The 21,888-nt window shown below is 46.1% G+C and overlaps 1 protein-coding gene across 3 annotated transcripts in view; it reads right to left on the bottom strand.

The window, feature by feature from the left end:
• LOC135899725 (synaptotagmin-1-like) overlaps nt 1-21,888 on the bottom strand; it is a 270,674-nt gene that overhangs the window by 126,447 nt on the left and 122,339 nt on the right. For all 3 annotated transcript variants that reach the window (XM_065429048.2, XM_065429070.2, XM_065429056.2), the window contains exon 2: nt 11,729-11,804. The gene's annotated coding sequence lies outside the window, so the exon portion shown is untranslated. The remainder of the gene's footprint in view (nt 1-11,728; nt 11,805-21,888) is intronic.

Here is a 21,888-nt window from a genome sequence, read left to right as displayed (position 1 = left end):
ACACACCTACAATAGACAATACATCAAGTAATATCGGGACCTGGCAGTGAGTTCACAGAAATGGCGAATTGAACAGCGCAATCTATCTACTTTTACTATGCAGCTCGCAAAATATGTTGATCTCAGCCCTGTGCCATTCTGGGGCGCATGAGAGGCCCAGACGGATCGCCAAACTAAGCTAATCAATTATAGTTAATAGCAGATGTGTGGCTATGTACAAATATCATGGGCAACGCGGGTCTAGTACGCCACGAAAGGATCTAGAAGTAAGACAAACGTGCTGACAGTGTACACGTACCCTTTCGAAAATACCGCATTTGCTCCCCGTTTATGCAACACCGGTTTTATTTTCACGGCAATACACTAAATAGAGATCAATTTTGGTAAATATTACAGTAGTATCACGTTAACTGGATACTTGAAAAGGCACACAATACTTGCGGGCTAATTTCAGGGACATGTTAGCTAAACAGCAAAATTATACAGTATCTTAAGTGATAATTCTGGAACACATTTCCAACTTTTGAAATGGAAGGCGGGCAGTAATTGCACCAATAATAATAGCGTACTATACGACCAAAGTGTAGAAACGAATAAAGACCTGCCAAAGCAACTTTAGGCTTTACTTGCTGATCAACTACTAATATTCATTTAGCAGAAATCCTGCGCATGCTCCAGTTCCTTGAAACGTGCCCTTAAAAGGTGCGGCGAAATGCACTGAAGTTCCTGTTCGTGCCGATCAGCACCTTGTTTTGTTTTTTTACAATTCGTTTATTACTTCTAGAACATGACAACGCAAGTTATGTGCTTTGTTTTGCAACTTGTGTAGGATTTCCCAACAATCCCGCGCATCAACATCGCCAGATTACTGTAGGCGTTCCTTACTTAATTCGCTTGAGTCAAGAGAACAACCAATATACAAGGGAAAAAAAAGCGAAGACTGCAACCTGAGTGAGACTAGCACGTAGTTCTGAAATAAAAAAAAGAAACGTTTCGCGCATAAGGCTGCCTAGCATGCCTAAGCTATGTTTAGGCGTGCTAACATTATGTTATATCTTTGGAATTAGCGAAGGCGTAAATTGCTCGATAACGCCCAGACATATATTTTGCGTCACCACGCTTGCCAAAGTTTTCTTGGGTACTTCCACAAGGGAAATCTATATTTACAAATAAAAAAAAAACTAAAGGGAATATGTGAGTTCAGCTCATTATCTGTTACTCGTATGTCAGATAGCACGCCCGATCATGCTGTTATAGATATATGCTGTGCGCTGCTGACCTATCCACTCTAGAAGAAAGAGCTGTTGATGTTACCACAACTGCTACATCTGCAGAAACATTTAAGAAATGTTTTCTTCGCAGGCAGTAAGAGCGCTTGCAAATATGAGGACTTTTTCTCTCGTTATCCACGCGGTTGGTTCCCACAAACGTTTTCAAGATGCCTTAGCTATTTTTGTTGCCACATAATACAAGAACGAGTGAGCGGAACAGCCTCAATCTTCGCATCCTAGCAGCTGTTAGCCTAACTAAACTCAGTGTATAAATTAGATATAAAACGCTTAGCGCAAGTAAATTAGGCGCATGCTCTTTTCCTGAAGGTATGTAGTGGTTAGCTTGATTAAACATAACTGAGTTATTTGCCTTATATAAACAATCGTTTTTTTTTTTTTTTGCACCGCAACTTTTATCTTGCTGGCCTTTATTTCTGAAACTGACGCACATAAGTTTTGGACTAAGTTGTTATGCTTGTGTTCAAACATGCGGACGTTATACCATTTGATCACAGGAGGCTCTGAGCATGTGGACGTCATCAACTAGGCACGTCACCAACTGGGCCAACGTGCCAATTACCTGCACAGAAGAACAACATGACAACCATCGACGTTTCTTTTCGAATCAGTACTGATGCCTTTTGTTTACTGTCGCACCCCTGCATCACGTGCTGCGCAGATAAAAAAGAAAAAGAAAAAACAGTACACAATATGCGGTGCCTTGTGAATACGGATCCTTTCGGGCTTGCAAAAGATAATGTAGCAATTATCCTTTCATTCAATCAAGTTTGCTCGAAACGTTGGAAAATTACGTCGCCGGCTTTCTGACAATATTTGAGTCTCTAATCGATATACAGAAATGACACAAAGGAGCTGGCAAATAAGACAATACCTACACACATGAAGACAATCATGAGCATTTAGCGTCAGCCCGCCTAAGTGAAAGAGCGACATGGTTAGCGACCTCAGTTTTTCATTTATTCTAACATGTTTCCTGAACAAAGGAGCTGTGTTCAATTCATAAGCATGAACAAGTGCGCTCGCGCGAGGTCATTAACTTGCCAGACGCCAGCTTCTACACGTGCCGTAGTTTTGGAGAACACCCGCTCATTTCCCGCCTTCCCTCTTCCCTCTCTCTCGATCGTCAAGCATCATTTTCCTATTTATTTCCCACTACAGAACATACAGTGCTTGGCCAAAGCAGCGTATACTTCAGGCGGGCAGAGGAGTCGTCTGGCCGCTTCTCGATGAATTTGATCTCTACGTGTTTATGTGCACTCGCATTCTTTATAGGGCACAGTAACCGTTGCTTCCATCGAAGCAAGCTCGCTTTTACGAGTTCTTCGACCTATTTCATTGCCTGCCTTTATCATTGCACTTAACTTTCGCACGTGTGCAGAGCATTTTAACTAGAGTTACCGAGCCACGCACTTGAAGGCAGATTCTTTGCTTGTCTTGATAGTCGTAGAGTTCCTGAAAAGCGCACCGATACATCGACATGCATGAAAGATCAAGGTTCAACTATATATATATGTCGCCAAAGGCCCTTCTGAAAGCACACGTGGCCTATGGTGGAGCAAGAATTCCTACAGCGCTAGTTTCAAGGACACCGCAAACTTTGGAATAGCACATTGAAAACATGTGGTGCTCATGGGTCCTATAACGTAAAACTATTCCAACACGTTTTTATTTCCTGACGTCAAATTTGCGTAACCACCGACGTAAGAATCGGGCGGTCACCCGCAGAATTGTATGAAGAGACAAATCAAACGCTGTCCTCGTTTATAAGAGATCGCTTTTGATTGCTTCAAACACGAATAACATTGCCTACGCTGAGCGGCGCTTGTTATCTAATTGGCCGAGAAGTGGCGAGGAGCACGCTCAAGTGAAGAGGGATTTGATGGCGCCGAGCCACTGCACTTAATATCGATAACCGTACGAAGAGGGTGGTACCGGCGTCTGCGATTCTTCCGCTTTCCCTTATTTAACACGCGATGGCTGGTCGAAAATCACGGAAAGCCGCTAAAATGGATCCTCACCAAAGAAGAGTAAGCAGAACGAGGTCGTAAACGCGCCGAAAGTGCTCGAAAACGTTACGCGGCTACGCAAGAAGTTTTATTATACGCATATAAATTCATGCTTTCTGGTAGGCGCGAGTTGCCAGTGCCTGGGCGATCGGCGGCCGCCATCTTTTATTCCTTTCGGAACGGGGCAGACTGCAAATGTTCAGAACAAAACTCACTTTTGTTCGGCATACTAATGCATCTTGCGTACACGTCACTCTGACGCGGTCAGTATTTGTGATTTTGTGACGTCGCTTGACAGGCTGGTGAAGTGGGTGCAGCCCGAAAGCTTTTGAACAATAGCCGAGGGGTAATGGCGAAAAGGCGTCGAATGAGCAATAACTATTTTAGTTTTGTTAGGTCAAATCATGCATAATCAGTGTGCACACGTCATATCAGATGGGGAGCTATCGCGGTTTCCGTTATGTCTCGTGACAGCCAGGCGAAGTGGGGATGGTCCAAAAAAGCTTTTAACCAATCGTGTAGGGCTGATTGCAGAATTGGAATAGAAAAGTTTGGAATAGCTTTACGTTACAGCGCCCCATATTACGTTATATTGTGTCTTCTTACATTTAGAATTGAAAGGCGAAATTTGCCATTCGCACGACTCTAGCACGAAGTTACAAGGGAAAGCTTATCCAGGAACAGGTGGTGGTAAAACTTTATTGAGATTATGCTCGGTTATCCGGCAGGCCCGAGTCCTAGTATGGCTCCTCACGAGGAGCGACCCTTTCGGCCCAGGCAACGAGGGCTTTTTGTAGTTTTTCACTCGGCGAACAGTATTTTACAACTATGAAGCTTTATTTCTGAGAAACCCTATATGGTTTCGTTTGTAGCTTCGTGCTTGTACAGTACTGTGAATGACAGTTTTACGCTTCATGAAATTCCACCCAGCTGGCAGGGTTACATAGAACCGATTTCCCATAAGTGCAGGTACCACTCCGCTGCGATTCACAAGAATTCGCAATTGTGGACATGCGGCGTCTGTTGTGATCTGCAAATGCTGCTTTTTAAAAGTACAATACATCCAGCGGATCGCTCCAGAAATCCTTTGAAAGTTGTATCTGTGTTGGTGATCATTCACTAGCTACATGGCTCAACAGTTTAAAAGTATTTTGTGTCCAATTCATGCATGTTTCTTTTCTATTTGCTCTTACCTACTAGTGCATCAAGGTACCGTAAAGAATGACACATTTACCGTGCCTGAAAATAAAGACCTCTGATTTTTTTTTTTGCAAGATCCAAAAGAAAACGGCGCATGTGGAAAGCGATGAAAAACTAAAGGCCAGATGTTTGAAAGAATTACGAGAAATTAACAAACTTTCGACGCCACACCCGTATATAAGGGCCTACAAGGTCGCCGGCGCAACTATAACCCGGAAGACGCCAGCGAAGGAACGCTGCAGTTCGAAGCGCGGCGGCAGACGGCGGAAGGGAAAACGGAAATGAAGAGCGCACGAGGTCGCGACCTAACAGGAAGCGATGCAACACCGGAAGGCCGCTCTGACGTCACCGCCGAAGATGAAGCCCAAAACGATATCCGGCGGATCCACTCAACGCGAGCGCCTAGGAGGAATGTGCGCGGCATAAAATATTGCAGAAATCATCCAACTGAACGACAACCATTGAAGGGTACGACGGCATAGCGCTATCGACGATTTCGCGTGCACACTGGACAGCACCATAACTACTTTTTTATGTATCATAGCAAAAACGAAGAAAATTAATGTTGTAGAAGGCAGAACACGGCTCATATTGAAAGACAGCACAAATAAGCAGCACGAAGCATAAAAAAATTAGGGAGGGGAAATTTCTTTGCTAATGTAGCTTCACATTCTCAATGTATTTTTTTTTTCAGAGCAATTCATAGGAGACACCTAGCACTACAAAGTATCGGTGGCGCAGGGAGACACGTAAAAGTACAAGGAAGTCGAACCGTATCACCATCACAGTAACTGTATCCATGGAGGAATGAAAAAGACGAGAGGGATAATAATAATAATATTTGGGGTTTTACGTGCCAAAACCACTTTCTGATTATGAGGCACGCCGTAGTGGAGGACTCCGGAAATTTCGACCACCTGGGGTTCTTTTACGTGCACCTAAATCTAAGCACACGGTTGTTTTCGCATTTCGCCCCCATCGAAATGCGGCCGCTGTGGCCGGGATTCGATCCCGCGACCTCGTGCTCAGCAGCCCAACAAAAGACGAGAGGGAGAATACCGCAACGCGATTGAAGCCAATCATGTGGCCTAACACTTGATCGCACGTCAAAGAGCGCGGTTGGTTCTCGTGTTCCCGATCTGCAGGCAGAGCGACGACAGGGCAGCCGAACAAATGCACACGGAATAAAAACTGCTGGCATATAGGCATATTACTGGCAACCAAACGACTCAGCAAGTCTTGAGTCTTTCTCGGTGACTTCGACGCAAGAAGTCACGTGCTGGATCGCCACTATCGCTTCACGGAGCCTTCGCTTGCCAAGGCTGGTTGCATGATGCAATTATCTGCATTATATTTTCCCTTCCTCCGTGGCGGTATCTATGCGACACAGAGCCCTGTTATCGTTTCCGGTGCGTTTCCCGCTGGTGATTCATTCGTTTCAGAGATTCCTGTCTGAACACGAACGCAAAAAAAAAAATGCAATAGGCCACACCTGTTAAACAGCAACCACTTGAAATCCCCTTTCCAATAATTCAGTTTACTATAGCAATGCTGCGCTACATTTCATTGCTGGGTGAAAAACGATGACGACGTTGATTAGTGCTTCGAGTTGACGCACGGTAAACCGTCTCTTCATCACTACCATTCTAGCAATAGGTGTAGCGTTGTAGTTAGCCAAACGGCGTCATAAGACGACGTCACATGGCAGTCAACAGTTCCAATGCAGAACGCTCACAGCACAATTCACGCGTTGTCGTCAAAACTTGGCGGCAGCTTTAAATGGCAAAGTCGTGCATATGCACGGCTTTGCCATTTAACAGCTACGTGAGAAAAATGTAGCCATTTTGTATCAACAGTCCAATCAAAGACTCGCCTCGTTTATAGGCGGTCGCGTTTAATTGCTTTTAAAGCAAACAGCATTGGCTACCGCGACAGGTTTTTATAAATATGCAGTGTTTAATTGCTTTTAAAGCAAATAGCTTTGGCTACCGCGACAAGTTTATATAATTATGCCGCCAAGCTGCATATTTATAAGGTGCACTGCCATGGTAGCTGAGCCCGATGACACAGGCTCAGCGTTGAGGAGCCAAACTTGCAAGCTATGTCAATTCACTGATAAGAGTCCGCAATAGCGTTGCTGTATGCTTTGAACCCATGGTGAGTTAAGAAGCCACAAAGTTATGGGTGAATAACCCACTAAGTTATGAGTTAAGACCCCACAATAACTGCTAAGTGAGAAAAATGTCTCTCTTAAAGTGAACATTGAAACCCAGAAAGCCGAACAAAACAGCTGTAGTAGGAACAATGGTATGAGGCTGTGTGAAACGTCTGCTCGCTTCCTGCAATAGATAAGTTCCACGGAAGTAGAAGGAAACTACGTCGAATGCATTCCTTCAGAAAGTGGTTGGAAGCAGTTTTGTGGCTACATGGCTTTTGCTTTAAGGTTTACTGCGGAATCAAGCAATGACCTTTCAGGAGCAGCGTTTTGTGCAGTCCTATCGGCACTAGAGAGGTATTACATGCAACCATTTCTCTACCATGCATGATTCTGCCTTGCGATAACATTTTTATAAGCTGCGTTTCTATTTCTAGAAATTGTTTCTTCGCCTCGAGTACTATAATTTGACCGCTTGATTTAACTGATATTGTATAAGGACACGAGTAATGAAGTGTCCCCTTTCCTGGGGCAGATTTTAGTACATTTGGCGGAGCATCTAAGCTCTTTCAGAGCATCTGGATTTACCAAGCGCTGCGACCACATGAAAATTGTTAGATGTATAGAAATAGACGCTGAGCTTGAAATTAAAGATGCACCGTTCTATTACGCTAGTCTGGTTTCGGTAGTAAGTGGCGACTCCAGCTTGCTATGAGCGACGCTTTGCCACTGCCACTGGAAATGATTTGATCGATACGCTTAACAAATAGAAAGGAGCGAATTTTGCCACAAATTATGTGAGGGATCCATCATGATCTCCGAAATCGCTTATTAAGAAAAGCTTGCTAAAACTATAAGAAAAATTTGGCAAGGTAATAAACATAGGAGTGCCACACATAAGCGCGCTACAATTGCCGTATACGTTTTCTGCTGATTTTGGCTGGAGTAAACAGCCGCTACTCGAGTGGAGGGGGCATTTATTCCCACAAAATGCGCAGTTGGAACATCGGCGGTTGTGATTGAAAGGCATTGCTTGCGAGAGCTCTTCAACGTCACGCCCCGTGTTGTTCAACTGTCGGCTTCTTCGAAATCTAAACACCAACCGTCGCTGCTGCGTGTGTCATAGGCCTATGCGATACACGGCCGATTGACGTGGGATGCACTTCGAACGTGTGCTGTGCGTGCGTGTGCGCATTGTTGTACTCGTACTGTTGTAACCATTGCTGCCATCTGTCCCTCTAAATTATGCACGCGATTTTTCCAATGCATTTTTTTATTTATTTATCTAAATTGTACTGTTTCGTTGTTTCCATTCGCTGAGGTTCTGGGATAGTTGAACTGACGACGCACGCGATGAAGCGTGCGAACAGGCGCAAATTGCATTCTTCACGGGAGAGAATACTCGGCCTGACGTACTTTCGGATAGAAGCGTGGGTTTCGAAATATTCATGCCTACGTTGCTAGCTACGCTTAGCAATAACCCGACCCGCTGTGGAGGCCTCAGTTAGAAAATATGTGAACCCCACTAGTGCGAAAAATGACTCTTCCTGTCTTAAAGCGCTCTCCTAGAGACTGGTGGTTCATGTCGTCAATCAGCTCTCGCAAGTCAGCTGCGCTGCTGAACAGGCCATCGCCTGCAAATCGCATGTAGGAACGATGTTCCCCGCTAACACTTACGCTTATGCCTTGCCAGTCTTGCAATTTGAATAGTCATTGCAAGCATGCACTGAGTGCACACGGAAAAATTTGGTCTGCTTGCGCGGCACATCTATTACTCATTATATTTTCTTCACATTTTTCGTAAGGAAATAAAGTAGTTACAGCATCTCAATAACAAATTACAACACATTACTGACACTTGCGTCGTCTGCTCACTGATTACGGAACATATCTAATAAATTGCGCGGTTTTCGTGATCTAAAGGGCCATTGTATGGCTTGCAGGCATTCAGCAAAATTTCTATTTTCCTGATCAGTAACAATGATGTTATCTTTTGTAGTTACTTATGCAGTCTATGTATTTATTGTCGAACCTCGTTTCAAGCTAACAAAATAATAGTACCTTAAGGTGAGATACTGTGACCTCCAGAGAAGGCATTCTTTTCTTTTTTGTGAAGGTGCGATACTATCGTCATCTGAACTAGCTTGCGACTGCTTTGAGAGTTATCCAAGGCAATGTACCACGCTCTGAGATCTGCGAGCCAACGTGTTGTTCGGGCAACGCAACCTGGTTTCATGGAACATGTTGCGAAAAGGTTGCGGGAGAACGCAACGTCGCCCGATCTTTCATTTTTAAGCAGAACACCCTCTTGCATCGTTGTTCATTTCTTCACGCAGCTGGGACACAAAAGTGGTGCTCCAACGCAAAGTTATTTCATTCTGAATTATAGTGATCTCCTAGTGTCAAGTTTACGAGACCGCCGGTTCAAGCGCGAGTGGTCGCCCGCAAGATTATATCAACAGGCCAATCAAAGACTCGCCTTGTTTATAGGCGGTCGCGTTTATTTAGTTTTAAAGCAAATAGCATTGCCTACCGCGACATGTTTTTCATATCGAATCGACTAACGAGTGGCGTGGAGCGAGCGGAAAAAGAGAGGGTCTTGGTGGGACCGAGCCAGCGCAGTGAAAGAACGTCACTGGGTGAGGACAGTGGTATCCGCGTCTCTAATTGGTCCGCTTCCCCTTGGATATACCTGGCGGTGCCTCGTCGACGATCGCGGTGACGTGCAACGGCACGGTAAGAATGACGTCAGGACGCATGTTCACTAAAGATAATTTGGCAGCGCTATGCCAGATACGTGCGGAAAGGGCTCAACAAGGTTACACATACAATATCTGTCAGTTGAGCACGGTACCACCATTCGAAGCAGTGATGAACAGGTTGCAGAGACTCCTCCTATAACTAGCGATGAGGCTAGAAGGGCCTTGAAAGACATGAAAGGGGGAAAGTGGCAGGTGAAGATGGAATAATAGTCAATTTATTCGAAGATGGAGGAGACATAATGCTTGAAAAACTGGCAGCTCTCTACACGAAGTGTCTATTGACTTCAAGGGTCCCAGAAAACTGGAAGAATGCAAACGTTATACTAATCCACAAAAAGGGAGACATTAAAGTAGTGAAAAATTATAGGCGCATTAGCTAACTCCAAGTACTGTATAAAATATTCACCAAGATAATTTCCAATAGTATAAGGGCCACACTCGATTTTAGTCAACCAAGGCTACAGGCTGGCTTCAGGAAGGGGTACTCTACAATGCATCACATCCATGTCGTTAATCACATAATCGAGAAATCCGCAGAGTACAATCAGAATTTCCATATGGATTTCATAAATTACTAAAACGCATTTGAATTCGTGGAGATACCAGCAGTCATAGAGGCAATACGTAATCAAAGAGTACATGCCCCTTGCGTAAATATCGTGAAATATATCTACAGACATTCCACAGCTACCACAATTCTACACAAGACAAATAGGAAGATACTTATAAAAAAGGGATCAAACAAGGAGACACAATATCTACAATGCTATTTACTGCGTGCTTCGAAGAAGTATTCAAGCTATAAACTGGAAAGGCTTAGGAGTAACGATCAACGGCGAATATCTCAGCAACCTTCCGTTTTCAGATGACATTGTCCTGTTCAGCAACACTGTAGACGAGTTAAAACAAATGATTGAGGACCATAACAGTGAGAGTGCAAGAGTAGGGTTGAACACTAATGTGTAGAAGACAAAGATGATGATTAGCAGGGCAAGGGAACAAGAGTTCAGTATCGCCAGTGAGCCTCTAGAGTCTGCGAAGGAGTACGCTTACTTAAGTCAATTGCTCAGAGAATACCCTGATCATGAGAAGGAAATTTACAGAATAAAAATGCGTTGGAGCGCATGCGACAGGCATTGTCAGCTCCTGACAGGAAGGTTACCATTATCATTGAAAAAAAGGTGTACAATCAGTGCATTTTATCGGTCCTGACATATGTTGCAGAAACTTAGAGACTGACAAAGAAGCTTGAGCCCAAGTTAAGGACTGGGTAAAGAGCGATGGAACGAAGAATGTTAGGCATAACGTTCAGAGACAGAAAGAGATTTGTTTGGATCAGAGAGCAATCGCGTATAGCCGATATTTTAATTAACATTACGAGAAAAAATGAAGTTTGGGAGGTCATGTAATGCCTAGGTTAGATAACCGGTGAACCATTAGGGTTACAGAATAGGTACCAGAGAAGGGAAGTGCAGCCGAGTACCTCAGAAGACTAGGTGGGGTGGTGAAATTAGGAAATTTGCAGGCGCAAGTTGGAATCAGTTGGCGCAGGACAGGGGTAATTAGAGATCGCAAAGAGAAGCCTTCGTCCTGCAGTGGACATAAAATAGGCTGCTACTGATGACTATGAATAGGGGCGTGTTGGTAAACAGTCATGAGGGAAAAGCGCTGCTAAATCCGAGACTTAGGAAGAAAAAAGTGCCAACCGCTACGAGTAACTCGAAACGTTATTTAGGAAAATTATTATGTAGAGGCTGAATGTACGTCAACAGGAAGGCACTAACGTTGAAAATCAGAATGCAACATGAGATATCAAGACACGAGTACCTTCAATCACAATCACTGTAAGAGATATCATTCAAGGTTATTGCATAAAGAAGGGGGTGGATAGCTCTGTCAGCCAGCCGTCTATATATTCTGCTTTCAAAGTCCGAAGTTGCTTTTTTCGACAAAAAATGATAGAGACTTTTCTGTCTTAGATTTAAGAAGGGGATTGTATAAGTGCTTTGGTTGTGATCATCACGGTTTTCGCGTCGTCTCATCACAGGCAAGACAATTGGGCGTGACCCTTCAAGACATCGACGAATTTTGGTGAGCTAGAGAAGGAAATGGAATAGAAAGATCGGAATAGCTCTCGCGTCCCATTATTTTTCTCGTACAACAATATTTCAAAGTATGTCCTCGTACATTAGTCTTTTCTCCTGTCTATTGCAAGTCTTTTATCGCAAACTTTCAGAAAAGTTATCTCTCTGCTTCTATTACGTAGAAAAAAGGTCGAGTTTTAACCGCTAATGCCAAAAGAATTTTTCTTACCCTGTCTGAAGAAGTGCATCAATTGGTCTCTCAGGGGCTCGTCTGGACGTGAGTGGGACTTGTTTGTAGAGCAGCGCTGCAAAGCAAAGAACAAATAATTTTTCAGCACATTACAGCGAATTACCTTAACAGTGCAGTTAAGTGTAGCTGGCTAAAATCTCCGCCTTCTGTCTTTGCATGTTAGATTGAGACAATATGAACTCGTCGATGTTCAGTCGGTGTGCTTTGGCATAGGGAATTGTTGGGTGAGATTAGACCGGCGAAATGGAGGTGGTATCAGTGGGCCTTGATTCTGCCACTGACATAATTGAGAATGTGGATGATTGTTATAAAGATAAGAATTATATCTTTTTTTTTTGTCTGTTACGGCGAGAGGAGGGGGGGGGGGTCTATAACTTACGGCAGTGTCCGTCATTGCACGCATTTTTGAATTCTCGTATGTGTGCGACAGCCTTACCGTTAACTAACAGGCACGTCCGCTGACTTATCAACCAAACGTGTAATTCACTCACTCATACATTAAATCTGCCATATACGTTCATTCCTAGTTCCAGTCACCCAAAGAACCTTTCTCCGACCGCCCACTATTCAATGCATGCGCCCATATCCGTTAACTGCACGCAGCACTACCGCGCTCCCTTCCATTTACTCGCTCACTTAAACCGCTGACAAAGCTACACATGCTGGGTAAGCCAGGCGTACCCTGGATCTCTACCAACATGCTTAAATTTATGTCATGCACCAGCCATCTAGTCAACTGCCAGTCACTCGGAGAGACTTGTGGACGCTACAGAAAAAAAATATCCTACTGATTAGATTTGCAATTCTTTCAAAAATTTCATAGGTTAATGTTACCAAATACTGCGCCACGAAACTAATTTCCACAATTACCACAAAGTGACGAATACCATTTAACGCTACTTTCTTTCCTACTTTTAACTACATCCCACAACTACAGCAAATAAAACGAGCCGGCCTGATTCTTCAATACGTCATAAGCAGCCCTTGAGACGTTGTTTATATTCTCCAATAACAGCTTTCCAAAATTGTATTCAGTAACCTTCCCTCGTTTTCTTTTGAAAACATCTGCAGTGAAATTGAAAACTTGTTAGACATCCGCGCCTCAGAGAAGGCCTGTGTCGTAACGGATTCTCACGTAATAGTGACGGTTAAGAAAGCAGCAAAACTGCGAATGACGAAACTTGTGTTTTGGTGAGCGAATCTGTGCCCTGTAAAACAAGCTACACTCAAAGAACAACGATAACGCCGAACGTAGTCGGCGGCGGTCGAAAAATCTGATCAGCCTGTCAAGCGCGTCGGCTTTTATAGATGAGTCCTCGAAGGCTCCAGAGTAATCGATAGTGCCAGTGTGTCTTCCAGAAAGTACAACACAATGCGCGTCACGCATACGTGCAATCAGATTACACAAAGATCAGTGACAACGAACAGCGCATAGATCCATCGATAACATTCGACGGACTTCCGATACATACAAAGGCGAAAACATTTGTTAAACAGTGAAACGCGGTTACGGTTACGGACTGAATTCCAAGGGAAGGAAAGCGTAGCAGGGGGCGGCAGAAAGTTAGGTGCGCGGATGAGATTAAGAAGTTTGCAGGGGCAACACGGCCACAATTAGTACATGACCGGGGTAAGTGGAGAAGTATCGGAGTGGCCTCTGCCCTGCAGTGGGCGTAACCAGGATGATGATGATGATGATGATGATGATGATGATGATGATGATGATGAAACGCGGTTACCCGATATAGATAAACAAGTCCACGTGTCAGTATAAACACCTTGCTATGAAGACTGTGGCTGCTCAGTGCTGCAGTGCTCAGGTATTCGACCTCTATGAAGCGCAGTGCTTTACTACAGATGACGCTAGGGGAAGGCGCTCCCGATAAGGAGAGCGGAAAATTGAAAAATTGTTTATAGGTGATTCCCTAACACCTACGTCGGAAGTGGCCAAGACTATCGAGCCATAAAAGCGCTGTTTCAGTTGGTCGGCCAAAATTTCTTGAGCCTCCTACCGCCGTCCCTCACTCATTAGCCATTTGAACGAAACCAAATAATTGTAACGGACTCTTGAAAACATACACGCTCCTCCATAAGTTGGCCAAACCAGCAGGGCAGTTAAAAAAAAACAGCTAATTATTCAGCGCTAAAGATACCGTTCCTTGTTACAGCTACTAGAATGGACGTATGAGTCACTTATCGAACAGAAGCATACGTGTTTAATTGCAAAAACATTATTCTGTATGAGAAAGGTTATTGACAGCACTGAACAAGGTTTCCCTCATTTAGTGCTTCATAGGGAGAAATCCCTATGAAGTCCGCTTAAAGGAGCATCGAGCAGAGGAAGAGAAATGTATAAGATAAACGATCAGAGGCCGGACTTCCAAGAGAGGCGTGCAGATCTGCAAGCCTGTCATGTTAAGGTGATCAAGGCGTAGCTGCAGGATGCTCATTGTGGAAAGGAGGAACCGCGGACACATTTTAATTCCCTGTGGCGCGTAGTTGCCGTTAAATTTGCGTGTTCAAAGCTGTGTCACCTGCTGTAGCTTACTTTGTCAGAAAACTCAACCCTGCAACTCAATGACTTAAACAATCATTGAGTTGCAGGGAGCGTTACCGTGTAAAGAAAACAATTGTTAAATTCAAAATTAGTGAAGAAACGGAACTCAAATGAAGTAATTATTTCCTTATAATCCGTCACGCCCGAGTCTGCGCTCAACATACATACATACATACATACATACATACATACATACATACATACATACATACATACATACATACATACATACACACACACATACATACATACATACATACATACATACATACATACATACATACATACATACATACATACATACATACATACATACATACATACATACATACATACATACATACATACATACATACATACATACATACGTTTATTCATCCAATCCATCCTCCGTTCCTTTACTCCGTACACGCATCCAACCTCCATTCCTGATATGAGACGCACGCGCCTGGGGCGTGACCATCTGGAACTAACGCGGACAGCCCTCAACGCACCCTGACGGGCTCATCGGCCGCACAAACAGGTGGGCGAAGCAGCGTTAAGCCTGTTGCGCGAGGAAATTAAGCGCGGGGAAACGGACACGGCAGGAGTGATCTGCCTCACACACACACACACACACACGCACACCCCTGCTGCAGGCCTGCACTGCAAGTGCCGCACGCCGGTCGATATTAATTAGGGCGCGCACGCTGCTGCCGCCAGCACGCAAGGAAACGAACCTGGTCACAACGCACATCGAGCTTGGTTCCGAGAAGCTCCATAGCGCAAAGGTCGCAGTACCTACATACAGTGGCATCACACACGCGGCCATTGCGAAATGCGCAGGCGCGTGTTCATTCCACTGATCGAGACGCGGAAGAAAACGAAACGCAGAAGTCGAGCAGGAATATGAACCGCGTAGATGCGTCGTTTTGCCGCAGCAGCATGCGCGAAGCAAGTAAACAAGAAACAAGAGAAGCTTGTAGGACAAAAAACAGGCATCAAAACAAAGCGCAGAGCACGCTGCCAAGAAGGCTAGCAAGGGACAGCTTTACTGTAACCTCCGGCGGGTCTGTGCAACTTGTGCTTTCCCAGCACGTATCCTCATCTCCCCCATCAAGGGAGCCAGCAGCTGACGTTGCTCAGTCTCACTAGCCTTCTCCGGCTCGGGATCTACCACATTCGAAGTGCAATGAAAGAAGCATGCACAATATGACGAGCTGGTTTCTTCTTTTTTTTTCTGACAAGCTCGAACCTAATCTGATTGACGCGACACCGTTCGTACAGGCAGTATATTTTGATAACTTTGTTCTATCAACATTTGCTTGAAGTACAGCGTCCTGCGGTAGCGATACTTCTGCTGCAGAGTTTTGCAATGATTAGAGTCGGGTGCAGAATTTTCCATATTGACCAAATTTTATGGCCTGTCAGGTTGTTTTATGGTTTCCCGTATTTATACGCACTTTACAGAGACGTGTTCCAGGCAACGGTGCAAAAGCCTACAACCCCCAAAACTATAATTTACAAATCATTTTACAGAGAGTGAAACATGTGCTTTGGTTATCATATTTTCTTTTGTTCTTTGCGACAAGCAAACATAGCAGTAGGTTATTTAATGCTCCACAATTGCGCACATGAAAGTGTCAGAAAAGCACAATGGATAATTTCGTAGATTATGTTCCAGGACGTCCCCTATGTGTAACCGTAGCTAGTTACGGAGGGCTGCGAATTCTGTGCGAACGATATCCAGGGAAGGGAAACCTATGTTTACATTGGCGGGGTTGGACAGCATGTGACGGTTCAGAGCTATGACTTATCAGTTTAGGCACATGATCTGCACGCTACAATTCTTACGTGCAATAATTAAGCAGGCAGTTGTATTCTCAACACTGGCCCTGCTTCACCATGCGAAAAAAATCATTTCTTGGAGAACGTTCCGGATATGCGAGAGAATGTACGAAAATGAACGTAATGCGGCAGATATGAACATTATTCAGGCTCCGACCCTGAGCTAAGGAGAAAATCTACATATTTTGTGACTGCGATTCTAATCAAATCTGTTGGAATACGCATTTACCCTTAAAGCTAACAGAATTCGTTGGCTACTGTTCAAAGATCGCCGTGGTCTGGCGGGCCGGCATCTCCCCTAAGAAAAAAGGGGCACTTACCCCTGTATTCAGAATTGCAGCTCAAGTTGAAGCACACGCTTGACTTTATATAAACAACGCCTGAAGCCAACGCGCCCAAGACGCTCATTACATTTTGTAGGGGTTGGAGTACGGACTTCGGGATGAAAACCCCAAACTTGGGAGGAATTTATTCTACATTATATACAGGGAGGTGAGCGTCAATTAACAGTCGTACAGACATTACGGACCGGCAGCAACTCGGACGCTGCGGCCCGCGGCAAGAAGTTCGAGAGAGGTGAATCAGGGAATCAGGGCCTGTCCCAGAATGCCAGGTCTCTCTGGAAGGCTTCTTATAAACCCTTCGAGCACTGCAAGTCACGTCATTTTTGACCAATAGGAGAGTCCACTCCGATGACGCCACTTTCAGCCAATGGTAGGCGCCCGTGTCGCGGGGTCACACCTGGCGGGGCTCTCTGCTGTCTTGCCTCGCAGACTGGCAATCCACTTGTAGGCTGGAGAAGGAGCGGGGGGGGGCGCTCGTGCACCTGCTTCATTGTCGGATGCCCACCTGCTAATCCCGGCGGCACACGAACTTGTTGGCACGTAAACTTGTTGCCTTATACTTGTTTGCTCGGCCGCTTCTCTGGAATGCGCTTTCCTGCTTTTGCATTCCTCAATTAGCTGTGCTGCAATCCGATGTGGTCTGGGGAACTCGAAGTAATCGCAGGAACCAGCTCCATATCTAACAGCTCGTCCTCGCCCCGGTTGTTCTGAATGGCCGGTGAAATCAATTCGCTGGCCATGAGGAACGCTGATAGAAGCTGCAGGGTACTGGGGTCGAGCCACGTTTGACGAACTTCGGGATCCTGGGCCCTGGAGAACAAACGTCAAACAAACAAAACAGCACAGCGCTGCACCACGCGTAAGCGCAGGCTCTTCACCCCTGACTCGCCAGACTATTACTGAGTCAAAATCAACCCTGATCTTTTATTTCCCCAATTTCGACAAAACAGTTCCAACCACCCTTCCAAACAGCTATGCATTTCTCCTCGATTGCCGACAAGACCAGAGCACTATTGTTGTTGCAAAACAAAAGGGTCGTCGAGGATGCAAACAACAAATGAAAACAGCCGAACATAACATAAGTGGCCTAACTACACGAACAGCATGTTTCCAATCTATCGCAGTGGCGTACTTATCACACGTATTGGTGCCACTGAACAATCTGGTCAACCTCACAAGTACGTAATCTCAAATGCACCAGCCTTGTGGTCACTAAACAGAACGCGTACTTGCATTGTAGGCAAACTTTTCATTCACGCTTACTCACGTTTCTTTCCTGAAAGTCCCACAGGACACGTGACATAAACGAACAATTAAACTTGCGGGACTTACACACTCCGCAGAACCCTTAAAATAATGCGTCTTTTACTAACTCTTTCCACGCACGTTCACTAAAGAAGTCAGAATACACGGCTGCCCTCACACACACACTAGCAACCCAGTCATAAAGTCTGCTTCCTTCCGTCCACACAGGACACGCGCTAATGGAACTAAGAACGCTTCTCCGTGCAAATCATGCACTCACTGAAAACCTACGCGCTTAACCTTGCAAAGTTCAAAAAATACTTAAAAAGAAAGAAGGTTAAATAACACACGCGCTTTACCATAGGCCTCTGAACGATAACCTTGACCCTCAGGTTACTTACACACAAAAAAAAAAGCCTATCTACTTATTAATGAGCATCTCGCGAGACTACATGTTTACATAAAACGCATCTTTCAAATCTCGGAGCTTTCTCAAACCAAAACATAAACAAAGCTCAAACCTTACACATTGAAAGAAACTCTAGTCTCAAATCGCGAAAACTTTCCGATGCCCAAAAATAAAACAAACTAACACGTTTTACTTCTACGGAAGGGCTCTTGGCCTCCCTTTGCAAACGCTTACGTCTGACTCATACTTTGAGTCTAACCCGGGGTGGACGTGGTCTGAAAGCTACTCTGGCTGCCGAGAGACAACAAAAGGGCTGATTCACTATCAGCTCCCCCAAGACGTTACGGTCTCCTGCCAATTTGCGTCCTCGCGCCCCGCTTTCAACACAAACCCGATTGACCGCGTCGCTTCTCCCCACCTGGTCTCGTCCTGCCACCTTGCGTTTCTTCGAACTGCACGCTGAGCTATAAAAAGAACTACGGAACGACGAGGAGCTTAACTGCCCCGTGCCCTTTGTCCGCGTCCGCGCAGAACATTCTTCGCGGGCCCCCTTTGACCGGTGGCTCGAACGTTCTGGATGCGTCAACATCGTCCGAGACGACCGCATCTTTTTCCTCGCGCCCTGCCCATTTGGGTTTCTCGCCATTTTTGGCGGCGCTACATTAATTACCGACTTTCGGTCTCTACCGCGCTTCTTTTTACGGCGCTTTCTCCTTGCACTAGTTTTCATGTCGCCTTCTCGTGCCTCGTGCTGGCCGGTACACATTTCGTCGGCCCGGATCGGTCTCTTACCCGCACAGTCTGAGTGATTTACATTTAAATCTACTCTCTCTCTGCCTCGACTGGCGGACAGCTCAACCGACTCTGGCACAATGCAGCAGGCTTTACTCGAGTAAGACAACTCGCACTCTTGCGAACTGCCCTCTACTACATTGCCCAGCTCACGCTGTGAATCGGCACACAGCCCGTCGGTATCGATCGCTGTCTCACGCGCACAGTCCGAATGATTAATAACGGAACCATTCCTATCTAGGCTATCTAGACTGGCGGAGAGCCGCACCGATCCCTGAACAATGCAGCTGTTCTCTCGTGGACTACGGAGCTCGCCATCCCGAGAACTACTCTCAACTGCATCGTCCAGCTCGCACTTCACTTCTGTACGCACATCTGGCTCTACATGGGTGCTCGCTTCTGTCGCGTCAACAGTACCCGTTTCCTCGCTAGCAACCTCGCTAACATTACCAGCGACGCACACGCTCGGTAACTGTGCCAATTTGTTCGCAGCTGGCCTAGCTGTCTCCACAGTCATCTGTTGGCACAGCACCTCGTCGCTCTCCTTGCGGCCTTTAACGGCCTCTATTGCCACTAAGGCATCGTTAGCAGCTAGCCTTTTCCCTTCACTTATTAATCGGCAGTCAATTTCACAGGCACTACTCTTTTCGTCGGCTTCTGGCGAAAATCCGCTAGACACTTGCTCATTCTTTCCCTCTGTACTACCTACAGAATTCTCAGACAGCCGTTGTCTCTGTGCCAATAACTGATCACAATACTCTATCTCTTTGATCAGTGCTGCCTTCTCTCTCTCATAGTTTTCCGCTCGCTCACGTTCGCGTTCATTCTCACGTCCGTGACGCTCACACCTAAGAGTAAGTTCTTGAAGCTCCTGCTTCCGTTCATTCTCGCGTTCTTCACGCTGACGCTCACTCCTAAGCTCACGACGCTCTCGCAAACGTACACGACGCACACGCTCCCGTGGCTCCTGTATCACCTCCCAAGCAAGCCTAATACTTTCATCATCATTGCCACTATCGTTAATCGCCTTTATGATAGCTGGCGTTTCCATCCGTTCGTCCGCCTCAACTCCCAAATCGTCGCACACCAACAACAAGTCCAACCTCGTCAACCTTCTAAGATCCATGGCAGCTGCCCCGACAGGTGGTTAAAACTGTTTTCCTTAATTAATTTGTGCAAACACACAATGCAACAAACTCCCGATTCCCAGAACTATCAAAATTGAACACACAACCTTTGAGTCTGGCGAATCATAAGGAAAAAAACCACGCGCTCACTTACGGTTGCAGCACCCTGCCATCCGGTTCGTTCGTCCGCTGTTGCCGGTTCCTTCCGGACTCCCTGGGTCGAAGGCTCGCTCCTTCTTCGATACTCCCAGTCTCTTCGGACCTCTTTCGACGAAGGCTCTCTCTTCTTCGCTCTTCCCGGTTCTTTACGATCTCTCTCGACGAAGGTTGATTCGTAGCGCTGCCACCAGCTGATGTATTCGGAGGCGATCCTACCGCTGCCAACCGATGTAGGGGTTGGAGGACCGGACGTCGGGATGAAGACCACAAACTTGAGAGGATTTATTCTTCATTATATACAGGGAGGTGAGCGTCAATTAACAGTCGTACAGACATTACGGACCGGCAGCAACTCGGACGCTGCGGCCCGCGGCAAGAAGTTCGAGAGAGGTGAATCAGGGAATCAGGGCCTGTCCCAGAATGCCAGGTCTCTCTGGAAGGCTTCTTATAAACCCTTCGAGCACTGCAAGTCACGTCATTTTTGACCAATAGGAGAGTCCACTCCGATGACGCCACTTTCAGCCAATGGTAGGCGCCCGTGTCGCGGGGTCACACCTGGCGGGGCTCTCTGCTGTCTTGCCTCGCAGACTGGCAATCCACTTGTAGGCTGGAGAAGGAGCGGGGGGGGCGCTCGTGCACCTGCTTCATTGTCGGATGCCCACCTGCTAATCCCGGCGGCACACGAACTTGTTGGCACGTAAACTTGTTGCCTTATACTTGTTTGCTCGGCCGCTTCTCTGGAATGCGCTTTCCTGCTTTTGCATTCCTCAATTAGCTGTGCTGCAATCCGATGTGGTCTGGGGAACTCGAAGTAATCGCAGGAACCAGCTCCATATCTAACAATTTGCGTTTGGTGCGTTCACGACAGGCGTCATTAAAGTCAAGTCAAGCGTGGGTTTCAAGTTAAGATCAATTCCTGAATACGGGGGTTGGTCTCGCGCAGGAGCTAACCGAGTTTCGGGCACATCGCGAAACCCCAAATACCACTAAAATGCTCGTGTTCCCGGAATAGTGCTTTGTTGCATCCGAGGGCTCAGATGCTGTGACTGGTGGTGGCGGTCTCGGCCGCTGGGGCTGACGGTTGCGGGTCGTGTTCGTGGCCCCACTCCTGTCCATTGTCGAGTTGTGCCGCTTCGTCTTGCCAGTTCACTACAGCTTAGCTCAGATCAGCTGCCACATTGCATGGGGTCTGCGTAACGCTGAAGAGAGTGGTCGGAGCGGTATGCGCATCTGTCGAGTACGCGAGTGCAAAAAAGAAGCGCAGATGCAAAGTCAATGTCGTGCCATCCCCGTCATGCCATCGTCATTCCTTTGTCATCATGATATCGCCGTCGTAACCCTGCTTGATTCCGTTGTCGTGATGCCGTCCAGTGCACGCTGCTCTCGCGTAGTCGCGCAGTGATCGTATCCATCGTCGTTGTTTCACCATAGTCACGCCTTCGTCCTCGTGGTCGCGTAGTCGTTGTCATCAGAATGTCATGCCGTTTGCCAAACATGTCAGCAATAAATTGTGCACACACACACACACACACACACACACACACACACACACACACACACACACACACGCACACACGCACGCGCGCGCGCGCACGCACGCACGCACGCACGCACACACACAATGTTTGTGCGAGGAGGAAGCTCACGTTTACAACGCAGCAGTGAGTAATCAAGACGGA

The sequence above is a fragment of the Dermacentor albipictus genome, chromosome 10 (assembly GCF_038994185.2).
Source record: "Dermacentor albipictus isolate Rhodes 1998 colony chromosome 10, USDA_Dalb.pri_finalv2, whole genome shotgun sequence".
NCBI classification, from domain to species: Eukaryota; Metazoa; Arthropoda; class Arachnida; order Ixodida; family Ixodidae; genus Dermacentor; species Dermacentor albipictus.
Note: the sequence above shows the minus strand (reverse complement) of the source record. Positions and strands in the feature narration are given on the sequence as shown.